Source organism: Bos javanicus, chromosome 12 (assembly GCF_032452875.1).
Source record: "Bos javanicus breed banteng chromosome 12, ARS-OSU_banteng_1.0, whole genome shotgun sequence".
NCBI lineage: Eukaryota > Metazoa > Chordata > Mammalia > Artiodactyla > Bovidae > Bos > Bos javanicus.
The window spans coordinates 41,014,448-41,038,680 of NC_083879.1; positions in this window are offsets into that span (position 1 = coordinate 41,014,448).

The window sequence follows — 24,233 nt, forward strand, 5'->3', positions numbered from 1 at the left end:
TTTTTACTGCATCCCCACTTCTTCAGCGTGATCTCCCATCATTCCTGAAGGCAAAAGGATGATAAGTACTTCTTTTTAATATTCACTTCTGTCTTCATTCTCTCATTTTTTTCTCCATCTTTTTTAAAAATCTATTCTCTTCTCCCTTCTCCTTACCTAAATATCTAAGTAAAGTGTGTGCTCACCTTTCTCTGCTAGTAATGGGCATATAGCAGTGAATACAGAGACATAATCCTGCCCTTATAAGGTTTATAATAAACCACACTATATAAATATTGAATAAAAATATTCAAGAGATTAATTAGTTAATTGCTACTAATAAATTATTTGAATGAGAAGTGCAAATTGCTATGAGAAGACACTGATTAGTCTGATGGCAGTCTCTGAGAGATTGTTTTCAGCTGGGGTTGGAAGAACTGACAAAGCCATTGTATGTGGAGCTAATAATAGTTTGGATCAAAAAGAGAAAGGAAAGAAGCTTCAGAGATACACAACCTTTTTATAGATAAGAACAGTACGCATTAAAAAAAATTTCAATAACCATGTAGTAATAAATGATACAACTAGAGACAGAGCCATGAATTTGATCACAGAGAATGTGGTGGATGGAATATTAACATAACACCTCTCTTCCATGCTGGGGTAATCAGGCATTTGGGATCATGGCTTTTATCCAAACAGAATTTTTTTTCTCAAATACAAATTTCATTCCCCTTGCCAATGAATGATTCAGGATCCTTGTTGAAAACCAGTCAGTTTGTGGCTTTCTCTAGATAATGAATAATGCACATAGGACCTAACTAGACCCCGTCAGACATGAAGGGAAGATTTAAAAGCCTTCTCTTCCTCTGGACTTTTCATGTGCAGCTATGGAGCCTAGAACTGATGAAACCATCACACAGAGGATGACGAATCAAGGAAACTGCAAAGATGTGGAACTGGAGAATTATACTTATATTAATCAGTTGTGATGCCCTAATATCTTCCAGATATGTGGGCAAATTGTTTTTTTCCCATTGCTAATATAGAATCTGGAGATGGCATGAATAAAATGATGCTTTGGTGGTGGTGGTTTAGTCGCTAAGTCACGCTAGACTCATAAGAATTTTTCTCTCTTTCTTCAGCTTCTCTAACATCTCACAACTTCATTGTCAATCTGTGCTCCTTGAATCAAGCTAATATTTTTAGTTTTTTACTCATTTTTGGTAATATTCTCTGTATTTCCTCTTCCTAGGAAACTTAGTTTAAATTGTATCGATATTAAATTTAGTCATTAAAACTCAACATTTTCCCTGGTATCCTGAATCTATTATGATCACTAGCTATCTAGTTTCATAGGTATATCAGTTTTTACAAACCCAAAACAATTTTCGATACTTGACCCTAAACATCACCCAGATTCTCCTACTTCAGTTATACTGCTGACTTTAATAACAATAGCAACTGAAGACACAGGCACATGCATGCATTCAGATATTCTCCTTTCTGCACTGTTCCAAAACGTATGAATTTCAGCTACCTGGTATAATATAAGTAATCTTGTGAAGTACTAATTTTACTGCTACTTCTTTAGTCCACAAGTTGTTATATAAATAACATCATGACCAGTGACAAATCATGTAACTCCTATCAAAGTCTGTTAGTGAGTCATCACTGCACATTTGTTATTCAGCTCACACAGAGGCAGCAAGGCCTTGTGTACCTGCTTTGTCTGTTACTGATAAACCCATGAGATATTATTTTAAAAATCAGATGATAAAAAAAAAAAAACACTGAAAGTGATACTTGTATATAATGTAATTGAAATTATAGAAGTTAGCTGACCATAGAGATGTTAGCATTACTACTGTATGAGAGACTCCAAATGTGCAGGAAGTTGGTGAATATGAAATTATTGACATAATAAGGAAACAAATTGTGATAAAAAGATGAAAATGTCTCAGAAGAACTTAGTTGACATTAAAAAACTTCACATTACAAGCGTTCTTGAAGATAATTTATGACAATGTAAATAAAAAAGATAAAATGGTAGATGTTCATCCAAACTTAAAGTATGATAATTTAACCACGCATAAAGAAGATGCCTTCTAAGTGTCTTAAGTTATACAACAAGATGAAAGCAAGTCCTAATCAAACTATTATTGTTTCTTATAACAATTTTTTAGAGCAAATAACATTTGCTATTCTCAATTTTATTTTTTAACTTTTATACAATTTTAATTGTATTTTATGCAATTTCCATTTACGGTTATTACAAACTATTGTCTGCATTTCCTGTGTTGTACAATACATCCATTGAGCCTATATTACACACAAAAATATATGTTCTCTTATTCTTTGGCCCCTATTTTGCTCCTCACCACCTCTCTCCACTGGTAATCACTAGTTTGGTGTCTATATATGTGAGTCTGCTTCTTTTTCTTATATTCACTAGTTTGTTGAAAATTTTAGATTCCACATGTAAGTGATATCATACATTACTTTTAATTCTCTGCCTTTCTTATTTCACTTGACATAATGCCTTCCAAGCCTATTCATGTTGCTGCAAATGACAAATTTTTCATTTTTAATGGCTGAATAGTATTGTATTGTGTGTGTGTGTCTGTGTGTGTGTGTGTGCGTTTATCATATCTTGTTTATCTATTTATCTGTTCATTGACATTTAGGTTGTTCTGTATCTTGGCAATCATAAATAATGCTGCTATGAACATTGAGGTACACGTAGTTTTTGAATTTTTTTCATATATACTGTTGTTCATATAATTTTTTTTTTATATATATGTTGTTGTTGTTCAGTCACTAAATTGTGTCCTACCCCATGAACTGCAGCATGCCAGGCTTCCATGTCCTTCATTATCTCCCGGAATTTGCTCAAATTTATGTCCATTGAGTCAGTGATGCCGACTGAACGTCTCATCCTCTGTCGCCCACTTCTTCTCCTGCACTCAGTCTTGCCCAGCATCAGGGTCTTTCCCAATAAGTCAGCTTTTCCCATCAGGTGGCCAAAGTATTGGAGTTTCAACTTCGGCATCAGTCATTCCAATGAATATTCAGGATTGATTCCCCTTAGGATTGACTGGTTTGATCTCCTTGTTGTCCAAGGGACTCTCAAGAGTCTTCTTCAGCATCACAGTTCAAAAGCATCAATTATTCTTTGCTTAGCTCTCACATGCTTACAGGGCTACTGGAAAAACCATAGCTTTGACTATACAGAGACCTTTGTCAGCAAACTAATGTCTCTGCTTTTTTATATATTGTCTAGGTTTTGTCATAGTTTTTCTTCCAAGGAACAAGCACCTTTTAATTCAGTGGCTGACATCACCATTCTCAGTTATTTTAGAGCCCAAGAAAATAAAGTCTCTCACTGTTTCCCCATCTATTTGCCATGAAGTGATGGGATTGGATACCATGATCTTTGTTTTTTGAACGTTGAGTTTTAAGCCAACTTTTTCACTCTCCTCTTTCAGTTTCATCAAGAGGCTCTTTAGTTCCTCTTTGCTTTCTGCCATTAAGGTGGTATCATCTGCATATCTATCTTGAGAGTAGAACTGCTGGGTCATATGATAGTTCTATTTTCACTTTTGTGGAAAACCTCCACTGGTTTCCACAGTGGTTGCATCAATTTACGCTCCCATCAACAGTGTACTAGGGTTCCCTTTTCTCCACATCCTTGCCAACATTTGTTATTTGCGTTGTTTTTGATGACAGCCATTCTGACAGGTCTAAGGTAATATCTCATTATGGGTGTGGTTTACATTTTCCTGATTAGCAATGTTGAGCATCTTTTCATATGCCCTATCTGCACACCTCTTTCTTTCTCAGTTCCACAGCATAGCCAGATAGAGCTTTGACAAAAGTACATCAGCTGGTAGTACATTCATAACACTGAGACTAAAACCAGGCCCCACTTCTCCATAATTCCCTTTACTTACAGTGTCAGTTGGATGCCCCATAAAATTGGTATAGCACTAAGCTTCTTCCCACATTATTCATCTCCACCAACAGTGGCCAAAGGTGCATGCACATTAGGTTACGGCCAACCCTCTATCATTCTTGAAATCCTCCCTTTATGCTCGCTGAAGAAAAATCTCCTAATTCTCAATCTTTTCTATAAAGCCTTCCTGCTCTTCCAGAAGACACTAGTTTACCTGCAACTTTCTCAATTGATTTTTTTTTCTCCTTACAGACTCAATCCACTAGATTGGTGTTCTCTTCATTACCCAATTCCATTTCCAGACCATTCTTCCTCCTTTCTCCCTAAAAATTGGCTTTAAATCCATGTCACCTGTCTCTCAGTGACTACTCTCAGTCTACTACCGATTCTTCAACAGACACTTTCACCTTTTAAACGTTTTAACTTTTGACTCATTGGCTCTTTGACACTACTCTGGTGACTGTTTTCAATGATATCACCATAGTTTTTTTTTTTTTCCCGACACCTGAAAATTCAGTGTCTTGATTTTTTTTCCTCTGTGTAATACATCCTTCTATTCAGTCACTCCCAGAAGGATATTCTGGAATATGTCATTACATGTAACATCAGGCTCTTCATAATTTTAATTTACTGTGTGCTGTTGTCTGATCACTACATTCTTTCTAGTTCATTCCATCAAATATTTTAGTACTTTCAATCCTATTGAAACTTTAAAAAAAATTTTCTCCAGTTCCCTTCATATTCTTTATCTCCTACTTATCAAGGTCATGTTCCACAGTCAATCATTAGAATCAGTAACTTTCATATATATTCTACTTTTTACTTCTCTCTTGCTTTTTGTACTTTCCTGGAGGAATCACAAACCAATTAAATCCACCTTTCCAGTTATTCAGTGTTTGTCCAAAGGAAGCTAAATGTGTGTGGAGAAAAACATAGAGCCTTATGACTGATCTTATTTTATAGTCATAATTATAAATGTGAAGCTGACTCTGAAGACTGCTCCTCACAGTCACACCTTAATTCTTATGCCTTCACTCTCCTAATATCCTAAGTATTAATTTTACATCTTCTTTCTCATTAAGCCTTGAATAATTTTTCCATAAATTCATTGTCATTAACGATCTAAAACGATCTAAGTAACTGGGAAGAATTTCTCCAACTCCCACTATCAGACCTACTCAGCTATCAGAACCTGTACTCATATCATCTGCTCTAAACCCAGCCAGTCTCACAACATTGTCATTGAATCCCATTTCTGAGACACTGTTCAAAAAATGTGTCACTTTTCCCCAATATCACATTTTCCTCATATCTTTTTTATTATTATCATATGAGCTTGTTATTATTTTCTCCATCTTTACAGAAGAAAACAAAATAATTTTTTCTTGATTCATCTTTTCTCATCAGCTGCACTCCCATTTTTTATTTATTTGTATCTCTTTGAAGCAAACTCTGAAAATATTATACTTATTCATTGTGCTATTTCACATTCCTATCCTTCTATTATTTAGAACACATTCCAACAGACATTCACTTTAACTGCTTCATCAGGCTGGTTCTTGTCACGATCACCAAGATCTTCCTTGTTACTAGATTTGATGGTCTATTTCAAATCTTCAATTTATTTGATCTATAAATATGCTTTTTACATCATAGGTGATACATTTTCTTCACATTTCATCTTCCTTTTTTTTTTTTTTTTAAATTCAACTGGGCCACGGTCTTTGTGGGATCTTAGCGCTCTACTCAGAGATCAAACCTGTGCCTTGGCACTGAAAGCACCAATTTCTAACCACCAGACTACCAGTGAATTCCCCACCTTTATTCTCTAATCCTACTTACTTTTGATTTTCTTCTCATCTCATTGGCCATTCCTTTAAATTTAATTTTCTGCTCTCTTCTTCATTGTAGCACACTCAGGATCTTCTTTTACTTTATATCTAAAGATATATCTCTTAGAAATGCATCTTGGAGTAGAAAATGGCAACCCACTCCAGTAACCTTACCTAGAAAAATCCTATGGACAGAGGAGGCTTGCAGGCTATAGTCCATGGGGTCACAAAGAGTTGAACGTGACTGAATATGCATGCAAAAATATATTTCATTTGTTGTAAAGCTTTCAATACAATCAACTCAGATTTACATACCCACTCACAAGCAAGCACTTGAATTTATATATCTATCTGTTCATTTAACATTTGCCTGATATTAGTGGATATCTCATAATTAACATTTCCCTGGGTTATCTCAAAGTTAACAAGCCCAGTCCTAAATTCCTGATCTCACACATACTGCCAAACCTTCTTCTGGTGCAATCTAACGTACCTATATTAATGAAAACACCATTCTTCCCAATTTCAACAGAAAAACCTAGACTACTTCTTTCATACTGTAGATCTAATTTATACAAAATACTGTTGAGTTAGTCTTCAAATCCCATTAAAAATTGGGCTGCTCCTAACCTCTTTCATTGAAATCAAATTCTTGAATAGATTTCCTAATTCGTCTCCCTGCTCCACCTGCTCCCTTTACCAACAGTCAGTGTGACCTTTAAAAAATGTATATCAAATTGTTTTACTTCTCCCTTTTAACCTAGCTAATAGATCTCCATGTCAATCAAAGTAAAAGCCTAAGCCTTTCTAATTGCTTACAAAGCTCTACATGATCAGCTCTTCCTCTTCCTTCCTTCTCTTATTACCCTCTGAGGTCCTGTATTGTTACTGCCCCTTCCTATTCTGCTTCAGAATTAGGGTCTTTGGCTTATTCCAGAACACAGCATAAATTGTCCCATTTGAAAGCTTTTGCACTGATTTTTCCTACTGTCCGGAATGCTCTCTCCAATCCAAGTCAATAAATTGACTTTCTCCAAGCCCAACTTCAAGTCTTTATTCAAATCTCATCATCCCAATGAAGCTTATTCTGATTGCTGTTTAAAAATGTTACCCTTTCCCATTACCAGCATTTTTAACCCTTCACATAATTTAAGCAAAATATCTGACCCATGGCTTCCCTGGTGGCTAAGTGGTAAAGAATCTGCTGGTCACAGGTTTGATCCCTGTGTCTAAAAGAGCCACTGGATAAAGAAATGACAACCCGCTCCAGTGTTCTTGCTTGGGAAATCCCATGGACAGAGAAGCCTTGTGGGCTATAGCCTATGGGGTCTCAAAAGAGCCGGGCATGACTTAACAACTCTTAACCACAACCAGATCCATAGTAAATGTTCAATAAATATATTTAATGAAAGAATTAAAACCATTCAAAACTTTTCCAAAATAAGACTGCAAAATCAAATGACTTGTCATGTTCCTAAAGCATTTGCCTGGATTCCCAAACTCAACTCACACTCTATCTCTTAACTTGCTTGGTTTCAGTCACTCTATTTTTCAGGTCCTTGCATACACCAAATTTTCACCTCAGGACTTTGGCACCTGCTATTCCTTTATCTAGCTCATTATTTTGATGATATATTTCATTGTGCAACCCACATTTTTCTGCCTGTGTGTCACATTTTGAGTTGTTTTCCCTGGTTATCCTTTTTTTAAAATTAAACACCTATGTTGTTCTATGCTTCCCAGGTGGCCCTAGTGGTAAAGAATCTACCTACCAATGCAGGAGACATAAGAAACATTTCAGTCCCTGAGTCAGGAAGATCCCCTGGAGGAGGGCATGGCAACTCACTCTGTTAGTCTTGCCTGGAGAATCTCATAGGCAGAGGAGCTTAGTGGGCTACAGGCCACAGGGCCACAAAGAGCTGGACATAACTGAGCAACTTAGCACACACATGTGATTATATATCATAATATTATATTCTCCATTTTTTGAATTCATTCTTTAAAAGCATTCATTGTCTCTCCTCTCTAAAAGAATGTAAATTCAATTACATCAAGATATAGTTTGCTTGTTAAAAGATGTAGACCCTGAGCACAGTTTCTGACAAATCATAAACCCTCAATAAAAAAGAAACACAAACAGAACATTTGAGGTGATCAGCCATGGTGTGACCTGGTGCCCTTCCTCAGTCTAGCCCAATCAGAGCCTCAAGCCTGAAACAGTTCTTTAGAGTTAAAAAGCCCTCACCACCTAAGAAGTGCTAATGTCCATGTGTTGGAATGACTTTTCTTGTCTCAGACTCAATGGATATTCTTTTATTCTTCTTGTGTGTGTGCATCATATGGCACCTTACTGTTTCTGGACCCTGGGGGGATTCATGTTCTTCTACTAGAGCATAAGAGGGGTGTGTGTAGACCAGTTGCCTTGTATCAGATGTTGGGAGAGGCTCACTCTCCATGGGGGACTGTTGTCCACTATTGAAGTTGGTCTTATTCTGTCTTTTATCTATGTATGTAAAGCATTGTTTTATTCAGGGATTAACTTCATTGTATGTATTTTATTGTAGGCAGAGTCCTCCCTTTGCAGTGATGACCCTTACAAGTTGTATCCACTGGATAGAACAGAACATATATGATTTATGGTTTAATGGCATTAGTTTGGAGGAAGTGTAGAATAGAGTTTGAGTATAGCTATTCTGTCAGAATGCTTGGGTTTCAGTTTCAGTTCTGTTATGTGATTATTGTAAATCTCCATTTTTTGAATTCATTCTTTAAAAGTATTCATTGTCTCTCCTCTCTAAAAGAATGTAAATTCAATTATATCAAGACATAGCTTGCTTGTTAAAAGATGTAGACCTTGAGCACAGTTTCTAACAAATGTGTGGTTATGTGACCACGTATCTGGGTTTTTAGGACAGTCTTTGATTATGCTTGTCAGGCTTATTCTTTCTATTATGAGCCCACTTTAATGCTCAAAGTGTTTCAAGTTGGAAGGAAAATTATTTGCCCTCTACTTCATTTAAATGCCCATTGTAAAAGTATATTTGTTGTATAACCCTAGTTTATGTTATTGCCATTTTGTTACTAAAAATGTGTTGCTTTTTGGAACTTGTGCAATTTTTTTCTATTCTTATTATTTAACTTTTAATATAATTTACAAGATCTCTTTACTTAGTATATTTATTTAAATCACATAACAAGAATTATTATTATACTACAACAAAATGATAGAAAGAAAAAATATTACTGTTCATCTGACAGTGAAGGTTAGAAACTAAAAATTCTTAACAACCAAAAGAGAACACAATTAATTTTAATAAGCTAAAGTGCAACAGTAAGGCAAAAAGACAAGATATGTGATAAGCAGCTGTGGGACCTAAAGGTCATCACTAAACATGATTCTCATTTACCCTTTTACTTATAGTGTCAGGATCTTGTTCTGGCAACATAAGCCCTTGAGATTTCTCAAGCTATCCCTCTGTATTGAGCTACCTTGCTAATTTAAAAGCCTTAGTGATTATGCTCTGTTACGATATTAATGGAAAGGTCAATGAATTCATGAAAATGCTTTTTTTTTTCCTGCATTTTATGACATTCGAAACCTTTTCTCCATCTACAATTTTCAACAAGAAGCTGATCATCTGGTCATTTTGCATAATAAATGAACATAAGCAGTCACTGTTTGTGGTAATATCACTTTCCCTGTCATATGTTGAAAGGACAGAATGGACACTCTGGATTGTTTAGTACATTTTCTTATTTTTATTATAAATAAAAAAAATTAATGGAGAAAGAATAAAGTGTTTTTAATAAGACAAGCTATAACTTAACAGATGAAAAGGTTAAATGTAATCTTCAAAATCTTATATTGTGCTGACAATGACTGCTAAAATTTTTCTAGAAATTTTTTAAAGAGTGTTTTACATTGAATTTATCTTGGTGTAGAGTATCTGAAGAAAAATAGCAGAAACAAAGACTAGAGAATCTTGAGGTAATATAGTAAAGGAATGGCAATATTGCCAAAGATAAAATAGAAGAAACAATAACACCCAATGCCTTTTCTGGCATAGCTCCAATTCTGTAAGCCATAATAATGCTTATATTTTCTCATCTACCACAGTCAGATATTAAAAGAAGGATTTCAATATTTTTTTCATTATGTGAAAGAGAAATGTCATTCACATGGAGTGAGGACAAATTTTTCTAAGGTTTGATCATATAACACAGTGGAACCCCTCCTCCATGTGTGCCTTTATAATAATAAAATGTCATATGTAGAAGCTATCTTTTGTGGATATTAACTATTCCTTAAAAATAGTTTGTGAACCAAAGAATTTTGAGGACTTAGTCTGCACTTTAATAATGGACAGTTTTTTTTTTTTTCATTTCACTTTGTGTAGAAATTAAATTGTATTTAAGAAAGTTTCAGTAAATCTAAGGACAAGTACTGGCTAAAACCTTTGATAGCTAATATTAATTAAGTCCAAGACTCTTGACATACATTTTGTCATTTAATCAGCAGATGATTATATGATGTAGTTTAATGCTTTCCTTAATATGTTAACTTCATAGCTCTGGACACAGGTAATCAAATCAGTTTCTAGCCTGCATTCACACTATTTGAGTGCTCTGAAATCATTCAAGCAGGCTCATGGTTCCCCCAAGAGCAAATCCAAATCATTTGAAAATTGACACTGTAACTCAACTCCTTCCAGCAGTGAGTTGGCACCAGCCTCAGAAGCCCTGGGCCTGGCCATGGTTACCAGCAGGCCAACATGAACTTTGGGGCATTTAGTTAGCCACTTGGGGATCCAGCCCCACCCACCAGCATGCTGACAACAGCTTCAGGATACCCAGAACTCTGTAGCCACCTATGTTAGGAACTGATTTCCCTCACCAGTAGCCAGAAGACTCCACACAAGGCAGGGCTTGGCAACCAGGGGTTAGTCATATGGACACAAGCTCTCAGACCCATGGATAGGTCCACTAACTGGCCAACACCAGTTACAGTACCCCAGCCTCCACAGCCAGAGACACTGGGTCCTGGTTTCACCCACCAGTAAGCCATCACTATCCCTTGGACCTAGCCTCACCCACCAGGGGTTGACATCCATACCTGCACACATTGGGCCAAAGCACCACCTAACAGCAAACCAAAACCAGCCATAGGACATCTAATCCAAATTAATTAAATTTGGGTAATCCCAAATTACCCACTTATCCAGGTAATTTGGGATTCAACATTACCAACCATCAGGTCATTACCAACACTGCTGCTGCTACTGCTAAGTCGCTTCAGTCGTGTCCGACTCTGTGTGACCCCATAGACGGCAGCTCACCAGGCTCCCCCATCCCTGGGATTCTCCAGGCAAGAACACTGGAGTGGGTTGCCATTTCCTTCTCCAATGCGTGAAAGTGAAAAGTGAAAGTGAAGTCGCTCAGTTGTGTCAGACTCTTAGCGACCCCATGGACTGCAGCCTACCAGGCTCCTCCGTCCACGGGATTTTCCAGGCAAGAGTACTGGAATGGTGTGCCATTGCCTGCTCCAATTACCAGCTCTAAGACATCCTAATCATCACAGCCAGCTAAATCAGGAACCAACTGCACTCTTCAGTGAGTTGATAATACTCCAGGTCCCCAGTCCTCCAGCCAGCCATTTCAAGATCCAGACCCACCAACCAATGGGCCAACACTAAACTCAAGACCTCTCAGACCTTATGACCCAGTCCCACCAACCAGCTGACTTGCATCAGGACAGGGATTCCCCTGGATATATAGTTAGCCATGGCAGGAACAAACCCTGTCCACCAGAGGCTGGCAGCCTCCACACAAGGCATGTCTTAGCAGTTAAGCAAACTAGAGTCAGCCATTCCTATCAGTACATCCACAGTAGCCAGCCTGCCACAGCAGAAGGACCCATGCAACCCATACAGAAGGCATTCCCAGAGATTACAGCTTTGGTGATCAGAGGAAAGTGTGTGCTGCCTTGTCCCATAGGTTATTTCCTACATAAAACCACTTCCCCAAATATACAAAGTAGTAAAATCATCTATATCAACAAGCAGTTAAGGAATACACAAAAGAAAAAGTTGTCAATATGACATCAAATCATTAAACATTTGTAGAGAAAATAAAAATATGATGCTTGTTAAAATGCATTTGAACTTAAAATATCAACAACTTCATCAAGTATACATTTAGCTTGCTATATATAAACCTAATGATAACCACAAATCAAAAATCTGTAATGGATGCACCCACACACATGAAAAACAAAGAATCCAAATATAACATGTAAGAGAGTCAGTAGATTATAGGGAACAAATTAAAAGAGGGAAAGAAGAGTAAAAAACAACCCTAAAACAAAGAAATGGTAAGAAATGTCTATCTATAATAACTATTTTAAATGTAAATCCACTAAAAGTTCCAATAAAAAGAACTATCATCAAAATATCCACAAACAGTAAATGCTGAGGAGAGTGTGGAGAGAAGGAAACCTCCTACACTGTTGGTGGGAACATAAATTGTACAGCTACTATGGAGAACACCTATGAAAATTGCTTTAAAAACTGAAAATAGGGCTACAGTATTACCCTGCAATCCCACTCCTGGGCATATATCCAGAGAAAAACATTATGTGAAAAAATACATGCACCTCAATGTTCATTGCAGCACTGTTTGTAATAGCCAAGACATGGAAACAATTAAATGCCCATTGACAGAGGAGAGGATAAAGATGATGTTGTACATATATACAATGGAATGTTACTCAACCATTAAAAAGAATGAAATAATGCCATTTTAAGCAACATGGATGGACCTAGAGATCATCATACTAAGTGTATTAAGTTAGAGAAGGAGAAATATCATATGATAAGTCCTACATGTGGAGTATAAAGAGAAATGATACAAATGAGCCTTCTTATAAAACAGAAAGAGACTCACAAACCTGGAGAATGGTTTGCTAAGGGGAGGGATGGGGGAAGGGACAGTTGAGGAGTTTGGGATGTGTATGTACACACTACTATGTTTAAAATGAATAGCCAGCAAGGATCTACTGTATAACACACGGAACTCTGTTCAATGTTGTGTGGCAGCCCAGATGAGAAGTTAATTTATGGGAGAATGGATACATGTGTATGTAAGGTACCCCTTCACTGTTCACCTGAAACTGTCATAACATTGTTAATCAGTTATACCCCAATACAAAATAAAAAGTCCAAAATACCTGTAGTAAGATCTGTATGTATGCTGCCTACAAGAGAGTCAATTCATCTGTGTCTCTTATGTATAATATCATATAAGAAACGAATCATCAGTCCAGGTTCGATGCAGGATACAGGACACTTGGGGCTGGTGCACTGGGATGACCCAGAGGGATGGTATGGGGAGGGAGGTGGGAGGGGGGTTCAGGATTGGGAACACGTGTACACCTGTGGCGGATTCATGTTGATGTATGGCAAAAGCAATACAATATTGTAATTAGCCTCTAATTAAAAATAAATAAATTTAGATTAAAAAAAGAGTAAATTCAACTCTAAAGACACTCACAGACTGAAAGTGATGAAATGAAAATTTTTATTTCATGTACATGAAAATGAAAAGAAAACCAGTGTAGAAATATTTTCAGTAAAGTTGCAAGAGACAAAATTAATAGACATAAATCTGTTGCATTTCTATACACTTAGAATGAACTGTCACAAAGAGAAATGGAGAAAGCAATTTTATTTACAAGCATATAAAAAAGAATAACGTCTAATTCCAACTAAGGAAGTAAAAGACCTGTATTTAGAAAACTCTAAGACACTAAGACACTGATGAAAGAAATTGAATATGACATGAAGAGACAGAAATATATATATATATATATATATATATATATATATATATATATATTCACAGAATGGAAGAATTAAAGAATAATTTTAATATTATTTAAATGACCATAGTATCCACAGATTCAATGCAATCTTTATCAAAAATCAGTGGAATTTTTCACAGAACTAGAATAAATAATTCCAAAATTTCTATGGAAACACAAAAGACCCCAAATAGCCAAAACAATCTTCAGAAAGAAGCACAAAACTGGAGACATCATCCACTCTAATTTCAAACTGTACTACAAAGCTACAGTAATCAACAGAGTATGGTACTGGCACAAAAAAAGACATAGATCAACAAAACAGGATAGAAAATTCAAAAAATGAGTGCATATATATGTGGGCAATTAGTCTATGATAAAAGAGGCAAGAAAACACAACAAGGAAAAGACAACCTCTCAATAAATAGTGCTGGGAAAACTGAACAACTACATGCAAAAGACTCAAACCAGACTACTTTATCATGCAGTATATAAAAACAAACAAACAAACAAAATACTTAAAAGTATTAAAACTTTAATACTTAATTTAAGTATTAAAAACTGAAATTTAAGACCTGAAACCATAAAAATTCTAGAAGAACACAAAGTCAGTAAGCTCTTTAATGTTAGTCTTAGTAATTTTGCGGGGGAGGGCTGTTATGTCAGGCAAGGAAAACAAGAGCTAAAATAAATAAGACTATATAAAACTAAAAAGATTATGTACTTATAAGGAAACTATCCACAAAAGGAATACATTGCCTATTGAAATGGAGATTTTTACAAGTGATATATCTGATTTTGTTGCTGTTTAGTCACTAAGTTGTGTACAACTCTTCTGTGGCCCCATGGAGTTTAGCCTATTTAGGCTATTATTTAGAGGACAGGCTCCTCTGTCCATGAACTTCCCCAGGAGAGAACACTGGAGTTGGCTGCCATTTTCTTCTCCAGGGGATCTTCCCAACCCAAGGATAGAACCCTCCTCTCCTGCACTGACAGGGAGATTCTTTACCACTAAGCCACAAGAGAAGCCTGATATATTTGATAAGGGCTTAATATCCAAAATATACAAAGAACTCATACAATTCAGCATCAAAAAACAAACGACCCAATTGAAAATAGGCAAAAGATCTGAATAGACATTTTTCCGAAGAAACTGTACAGATAGCCAATAGGAACAAGAAAAGATGCTCAACATTCTTAATTATCAGGAAAATGAAAAATCAAAGCAATCACCACACACATATCAGATACTTTTATCAAAACTATTACAAATGATGAGGATGTAAAAAGAAGGGAACCATCTGCACAGATGGTGAGAATGTGTTCAGTCACTATTCAAAACATTGTGGCAATTTCTCAAAAAATTGATACTACAACTACTATATGATCCAGCAATTCCACCTCTGGATATTTATCAGAATAAAACAAAAACACTAATTAGAAAAGTTATCTTGTCCCCTATGTTGATTGCAATATCATTTACAATAGCCAACATATAGAAATAATATAGGTGTCTATCTAAAGAGGAATGGATAGAGAAGATGTGATATATATATTATATATGTATGTGTGTATGTATATATACACACACACATATATATTGCCATAAAGAAGGCTGAGTGCTGAGGAATTGATGTTTCAAATTGTAGTACTGGAGAAGACTCTTAAGAGTCCATTTGACAGCAAGGAGATGAAACCAGTCAATCCTAAAGGAAATCAACCCTGTATATTCATTGGAAGACTGATACTGAAGCTCCAATACTATGGCCATCTAATGGGAAGGTCTGACTTATTGGAAAAGAGCCTGATGCTGGGAAAGATTGAGGGAAGGAGGAGAAGGGGATGACAGAAGATGAGATGGTTGGATTGCATCACTGACTCAATGGGCATGAGTTAGAGCAAACTCCAGGAGATACTGAAGGACAGGGAAGCCTGAAGTGCTGCAGTCCATGGGGGTGTAAAGAGTCAGACATGAGTGAGCAACTGAACAAACAAATGTTACTCAGACATAAAAAATAATTAAATTTTACCTTTTGCTAAGTGAAATAAAGAGAGAAAGACAAATATTGTATGATATCACTTATGTGTAGGATATAAAAAAACAAAACAAACAAACAAATGTTTGCCGGTGTAGAAAGCGGAAGGAATATGAAAAAAATGGGTGAGGGGGATTAAGAGCACAAACTTCCAGTTGCAGAATAAATGTGCTATGGGCATGAAATCTATAGTGTGAAGACTGTAATTAATAACTATATAGTATCTTTGTATGGTGACATAACTAGCCTTATCATGATGTATGTTGAAATTTATAAAAATCACTATGTTGTGTAACAGGAGCTAACATAGTATTGCAGGTCAATTATACTTTAAAAACAAACTCATAAGAAAAGAAATCGGATTCGTGATTTCCAGAGGTTGGTGGTGAGGTGAGGAAAAATTAGATGAAGGCAATAAAAAACTGCAAGTTTCAAGTTATATGATAAATAAGTACTTAATTAAACGAATTTAAGTAATTTTAAAATAATCATCAGTACATACATTTTTAAAGTACACTGAATGTTTTGTTCAATTTTCACAGAACTTTGAATTATGTTTTTGATACAAAAATGGTAATCTTAAGCAATAAGTTGAATATTATCTCCTTCCTTTGTGGGTATTAAAATACAAGTATTAGAAGCTTCTCAGAATGAGACTCATGTACCCATTCAAAATATGCAAAAGAACTCAGAATAATCTTCCCATTATCTATATTTTTAATTATTTTATTTCTAAAAATGACAAGATTTGAACTACCTATGACCAATATAACACAAAAAATGATTTTGCAGATTGTTGTTGTTTTTGTTGTTGTTCAGTCGTTCGGTCATGTCTTTACAACCCCAAGTACTGCAATATGCAAGGCTTCTCTGTTTTTCACCTCCCAGGGTTTGCTCAAACTCACATCCATTGAGTCAGTGATGCCACCCAACCATTTCATCTTCTGTCCCCGCTTCACCTCCTGCCCTCAATTTTTCCCAGCATCGGGTTCTTTTTCAATAAGTCAGATCCTCGCATCAGGTAGCCAAAGTATTGGAACTTCAGCTTCAGCATCAGTCCTTCCAATGAATATTTAGGGTGGATTTCCTTGGATTTCCTTTAGGACTGACTGGTTTCATCTTCTTGCTGTCCAAGGACTCTCAAGAATCTTCTCCAGTACCACAGTTTGAAAGTATATGTTTATTCTTCAATGCTCAACCTTCATTTTGGTCCAACTCTCACATCTGTACATGACTAATGGAAAGTGTTGATTATCATCTATTTTTTTAAATTATATGAAACTACAAAACTCCTAATCAAAAATATACAGAAATGGAGCATATATAATGGGAAGTACAGTACACAGAATGATTTTTTTCAGATCAATTGTATTTCAAAGAAATGCCATCTTTAACTTCCAATTACATCATAGTTATATTGTGAAAGAAATAGAATGAACTGTAATATAATTGTGTTACAAGTTAATAAAACACTCAAAGTCTCCAACATGGTATTCAAGATCTTCCTGAATTTATGATAAATACTAAATTTTATATTTGATACCCTTCCTATTCATTTTGTTTCATCTGCCAAATCTTTAAACACAAAAATCAACATGAGTTACAATCTACTATTTATGCCAAAATTATAACAAATAAATAGAGAATATTAGTACTGTCAGTTTGCCTAATGAGATGCTGCTTCAAATGTGTAAGCTCGGCAAATGACTTGTAAAATGTCACTGGAAATTAAAAGTAACAATATTTCATGTAAAGTTGCAGCAACCAGAGACTGAAACATCTTACTCAATTCAGATTCCTAAACCTTTGCCTATTTGACATGATGATATAGGCATAATCAAAAATAGGCACAAATTACGCTATAACATCTGAAACTTTTCAAGAGAAAAATTTGGGAGACTGATAAAGTGGAATATTGCTTATAATGTGATTCTGAGGCTGCTCTGTAAGTTGCTATGATTTATTTTTACAAAATCCTTTAATTCATTATTTATTTTGTACCTTTCTAAGTTGTTTGGGTAGTGAAATAAAAGTGATAGACTTAGTTTTATTCCACAGCAGAAGTATATAGAACTATTCTAAAAAAAATATGAAGTAGACTTGTTTGCATTACTCTCTTCAGTTTGAGTTGCAAATCATTATAATTATTTCATTTTACATTAGCCAGTTTATTCTGTAACTAAAAGAGAGAAGTTTTGCTTAATGTTCTCTTGACAATTACCTTTTGAAATGGTTTAGGGATTCTCAGTGATGAAAAAATTATACACATAATTATGAAAAAAATATGACTGTCAATAACCTAAATATGTACAAAGCTGAGAGCAACTCCTTTTGGTACTTAAATCAATCAATACCTGTATTATTTAATGTATTAATGTAAATTGTTTAATATAAATTGTTACACTCCCATCCTCACCTCTATTTTGATAAGGGCATATTTGCTTGGCTTTTACACCAAAGAGGGTTTGTAATAAGTTCTCATAATGATGGTAACTTACTAGGCAAACTTATGCTCAGAGATCATGTGGATATTCAACTCAGACTGAAATAATGGAAATCATTTCTATTCACTTAATGTATTAGCTAAATTATAAAAGGTGCCTTAAAATGAATAGCAGGGAATATGTGAGAACATATACCTGAGCTTAGAAATCAGACACCAATAAGATAAAAGTTTAATTAAATATATACGGCTAAATAGTAAATTTTAGAAATCATAAGCTGCATGGCATTTAACGAACTACATGAATAAATTTGTAGTTCAAAATTTGAAGGGTAGGACATAGTGTTTAGTTACATTAAATGTGAATACAACACCTATCTCAGCTCTTATTTCATTTGATCCAAAAAGCAAAAGTGTCTTTGTCTTTAACATGTCATACTATAGGGAATATTTTTGGAAATTTAGTTAATTTACAATATTGTGATAGTTTCAGCTGTACAGTAAAGTGATTCAGTTATGCATATATATCAATATAGAGAACATATATATTCTTTTACACTATCTTCCATTACAGGTTATTACAAGATATTGAGTATACTACCCTGTGCTATACAGTGGGTCCTTGATGTTTATCTATTTTATGTATGTGTGTATATTTTAAGCTAAAATCCCTAATTTATTCCTCCCTACTCCTTTGGTAATCATGTTTGTTTTCTGTGTCTATGACACTATAAATAAGCTCATTTGTATCATTTTTTTAATTCCACATATAAAGTTCAGTGCAGATGTTTCATTCATTTTGAAGTACTAAATCATACAACCAAATTACAATATAGATGTTATAGACAAATTAAAGTGATTAAAATAGAAAGGAATGATTTCGCCTTTCTTTCCTAGATCACTGTTGTTATAAAATTTTAGCTAAAAACCGAATGATGTTTTAACTCTCAGAAGTATGAGAAATCAAATCATTCTACATTATTAGGCCCCAATAGCTTCTGCAAAACTCATCTCTAATATCCTTTAATTTTTATAAATAATGCCAATATTTGATAGCTTAATTGACCAGAAACAAATTCTTGATCTCACATTTTAGAAATATCAAGTTGAAAATGATGTGTAGTTTTGGTTATGAATGAAATAATTTACTCATAACTACAAATTGAAATGAAACCTGATAGAATATTAAAGCATTGGACTTTAAGTTTATTTGAGAAATTAGAGTTAATACATTTTAAATTAAAATAATTTTAGCCACATATATGTTCAGTCACACAGAGAGTGATTATGAGTGTAAGGAAGGATTATGACACCAGTCTCTATTTCAGGTAATAATGCAGCTGTAAAATATTGAAAAGGCACAGGTTAAGTACTAAGAGTTTGTACTCATAATTCGGAACATGTTGAGAGAACCTATCTCCCTTTGCCCCACACAATGTTTTCAAAAGATTCAGGTAATTGACTGGAGAAATAATTATCTGTTGAGTTGTCTGTTTATTCTATAAAGAAATGTAACAATACGATCAATTTAAAAAAATCATTTTGTATGGTAATCTACAGACCCAGATTTTATTTTTAGTAGAAGAGTTGATCCTCACTAATTTTGGTAAAAGATCTTTCAAGTGGTCCTGGGATATCACTTGAAAAGAGTATGACTAGGGAGAAATTGTGTAACTATAGTTAAAGAAGACAAAATAAGTGAAGTTGCATTCAAAATTTTTGTCATTTCAAATTCTGTTCATTTTTCCCTCAACTATTATCCAACTGAGACTATTAGACAGTCTCAGTTGGTCAGTTTGTCTAAGCTTTTTTCTTAGTAAACAACCGTCTCTCATTTTCCTTACCTTAAAAATTTGAAATTTCAGCCAACTACTTGTCATTGTGCATAACTTTGAATATGTAATTTTTTAAATATTACATAGATATATGTAAATATTCATTCAGTAGAAAAATGCTTAGTATCAAATAAAGGAAAAATCCAAAGGAGTTAATAATCTTTTATTAATTGTAGAAGAGAATTTTAAAAAGTTAACTCCAGAATAATTCTCTCTATTTGCATTTTAAATACTTAATATAAACTTTAGGCAGCTGAGAATTTTTAATTTATTCTGATACAAGGTAGATTTGACTTAAAATATATCATTACACGATGGGATGATAAGACACAGTGGGAGCAATACATAAGGATTCAAGGCAACTTGGCATTAGACTCTACTTATACCTTATTGAATGAAAAAGGAACAGTCATTATTAATCTCTGTTGCCTTGTGCTCTCTCCTGTAACATTGATGTATTTGGACACATAATATTTCAAGTCCTTTCTTTCAATATTTTGTGAGAAAACAGTACTATTCTTTTTTCCAGAGCATTCATTTATTGTGTGTATTTAAATTCTAAACTATGCAACTGCAAATTTTCAATGTTAAAATGCAAATTGATTTTGCATAACTACCAATGAAAGGAGCAGGAGTTCTACCCTCCCTGTCAGTTGTAGCAGTACAAGCAGGTAAAATTTAATAAACAGCCATTTGATGCTTAACTGCAAGTTGGATTTAACTTTCTTGACATAATTGAATTGCCAATAACCTGGTACTAGGGTGACTTGCTGGGTTCCAGAGCTCAAAATGTTTCCATAGGCAGCCCATCTGTTGCTTAATTTTAATGATGCCTGTGTACTTAAATAGATAATAATAAACTCTCTACTGAAAATGAAAGAAGGTCTTGTGTTTTCTTTATTTTACCAAAGTACTTTAAAGTTAGAATATGGACTATTTAAGAACCATACCGATGCCTACCTGTCCCAGTCATTCATTGCCATCAGAATTTAAAATAAATTTGTACTTCTATTTTATGAAAGTAAATCAATAGATTAAAAATAGAAGTATATATTTATTTTATATTAGTGAAACACAGCAACTAAGTACTTATGAATCACTGAAACAGTTTAAAAGAAAATGTAAATTTTCCTCAATGTTTAAAAGAAACACATACTTGTGCTCTAATTTTTCTCATAAGAAGGTTTAATTCTGACAAGCTCATTAATTTGCATTACAGATAGTTTTTTGGGGGCTTCAACTGTGAGCAAGGCAAGTCAGTTGGGCAGCTGCTTGAGATGTCCAAACTAAGAAGAAATTAGAATAAGTATGTTCGTTAGCTCAGCTCTCTACACAGTATGCGTCACATAAACTGTGAAATTGAAATTGTAACTTACTCCTACATAGTGTACAACCATATTTAGTGGGAGGAGGGGGTAGGAAAGCATCCTTCACCCAGCGCAGTAGTCAGGGACGTTAAATTATGAAGTTATTTGAAGAATGTAGAATATAAAGAAGCAGCAAATTATTAGCAATTGTGTTCATGTCTGTTCACAGATTAAGGTCAGCAAAATTCATCCTAATGATTTTATATAAAAAATAAATAGGTAACATATAACATCTTTTAGGTAATGTAAGACTACAAGATTGTTCTTAAATTATAAGCAGGGAATTGACTCAATTTGTCATAGTAATCTTCAAGAGACAATATTTCACCTTGTCTTTTAGTTAATTTATGCCAATTCATTTGTGTTTATTTCATTTTACAGAGTATAAAGATTAGAATTTATATAACAAAAAATAAAATTTGAATAGTTATACTCACTATAATGCTTAAAAGTCATAACTGTGTAAGCACATACACATGTATATAATTTCAAACTTATTTGAATCAATTGAGTTTAGCTTTAATAAATGATTACCTGAAGAAAGATTAGATATTTGCTTAAATTATTGGTAAGATTACATTTCTAGGGAGTGAGATATGAAGCAGAAAAAATTAGAAATTTCAACAGAAACAGTAATTTGGAAATAAGGGCAGGTTTCTCAGCATATCTTGGTTAGAATAAAAGGAAACTAGATATTAACCTCTAGAGAGCACTGCTTTGGAAATAGATGTGGAGTTTTGAGAGAAATATAGAAAATAAAAACACTGAACAGAAAATGCATATGAAAATATGAAGCCTACAGCTGGACATAATGGTAAATGAAAATGTTAAAAAGAGCAAAAGAGCAACTTCAAGAAACTGCTGAATTAAATGGAGGCAGAGTAAAAGCTGAATAAACTGGATTGCTGGATTGCTAGTTTCAGTCCCAACATGTCAAGAACCAAGAATGTGTCATTTACATACTTACAACAAGAAAAGCCCAGACAAACTGAAAAAACAGACTTATTTAGACCCATCTGAGATCTGAGATCATAGGACAAGGAGAGACAGGTGGCTGTATCCAGATAGATGAGCCACGATCTGCTTACATGAAACAGAAGCCACTAGGGATATCAACTGGTTTAAACACATTAAAGGTAAGTTTGATGAGGCTAGAGGCTAAGTTTAGACTGGCATAAGACTGAGAAATCCCTTGGGGAATGCAGTCTTAGTAGACTCCAAACTTTCATGGATTCCTTCTGGTATCCCAACAGGTTTTAGTGGATAAAAATTGATATAAATTTTCCCACATCACTCAGACAGGAGAAGGGGGAGACTAATCATGGTAAAACACACTCAGAACCTTTTCTATAAAGAATTGTACTCTTCAGTGGAAAATATTTTGTGAGACCCTTACTCTAGTTGGGTGCAGGGAAGTGTGTTTCTTCTTTTATTCAGCCCATGCTATCCTGGCTGTCCCATGGAAAGACAAAACAAACAAACAAATAAACAAAACACTAGATAACAACAGGAACAAAAAACAAACTCAGATGGGAATATGCCTTTAAGGAAATAAATTTAGAAGGCTACAGACAAGGAAAGAGGTGAAAGTTCAGGGCAGGTTGTGGGGGATATGTCACTGAAGAAGCAGTTGTAAAGATTGCAGCTCAGAAAAAGTTCAGTGAGCTGAACAATAGAACAAGAGAAGCTTTCCAATCTGAAATGCAGAAGGAAAATTATTTAAAACTTAAAAAAAAAGAAATAGGACATACAAGAACCATAGGACAAATTCAAAAATTGTAACATGAATAATTGGAATGCCAGAAGTAGAAGAAATAGAAAAAAGCAGAAAAATTTATTTAAGTAATAATATCAGAGGACTTTCCAAAATTAATAATAGACATAGAACCACAGATACTGGAAGCTCAGGAGACATTAGGCAGGGTAACTATACATACAGAACACTCTAGAAAACAACAGCAATGAGAAATAAAACTAGCTATTAGTATATTATATTAAAACTTTAGAAAAGCAAGCATACACAGAGATTCTTGAGAAATTTAGCAGTGAAAATATCTATAAAAGAAAAAGGGTAAGATTTACAGTAAACATTCAATAGAAACCATACAGTAAGAAGAATAAAGTAGAACACCTGATTATCTACATGCAAACAAAAATGAATCTGGACCCAAACCTTATACCCTTCATAAAAATTAACTCAAAATGAATTGTGACCTAAATGTGAAGTATGCAATTCTGAAACTTTTAGACAACACAAGGAAATAACCAGGTTATCTTGTGTATTGCAATCACTTTTTTGATAAATACCAAGGACATAGTCTAAGAAAGAAACAATGGATAAGCTGAACCTCATTAAAATTAAAAGTTTCTGCTCTGTAAAGAACAATATATATATATATATATATAAAAGTACAAAGTACATACCACAGGCTGGGGAGACAAAGTTTGCAGAGGAAATGTGTGATTAAAGAATGTCATCCAAAATATGCCAAGAAATCTTATAATTCCATAATGAGAAAACAAAACATTCGATTAGAGAATGGACCAGAAAGATATGCAGATGACTAATACATGTATGAAAAGATGCTTCACATCATATGTCATCAGGAAAATGCAAATTAAAATAACATTGAGATACCATTACACATCTGTTAGAATGGCTATAATAATTTTAGAAATTAATAAACTTTCATCCTATGAGAATACAGGTTAATGATTCTGAAACTATTATACAAGTACAGTTGACTCTTGAACAAATAGGGATTTGAACTGTACAAATGCACTTTTATATGGATTTTTTCAATAAATATGTAGTGATGCAGCAGCAAAAATCTGCATGACAATGCAGGAGATGCAAGAGATGTGGATTCAGTCCCTGGGTGAAGCAGATACCCTGGAGTAGGAAAGGACAACCCACTCCAATTTTAT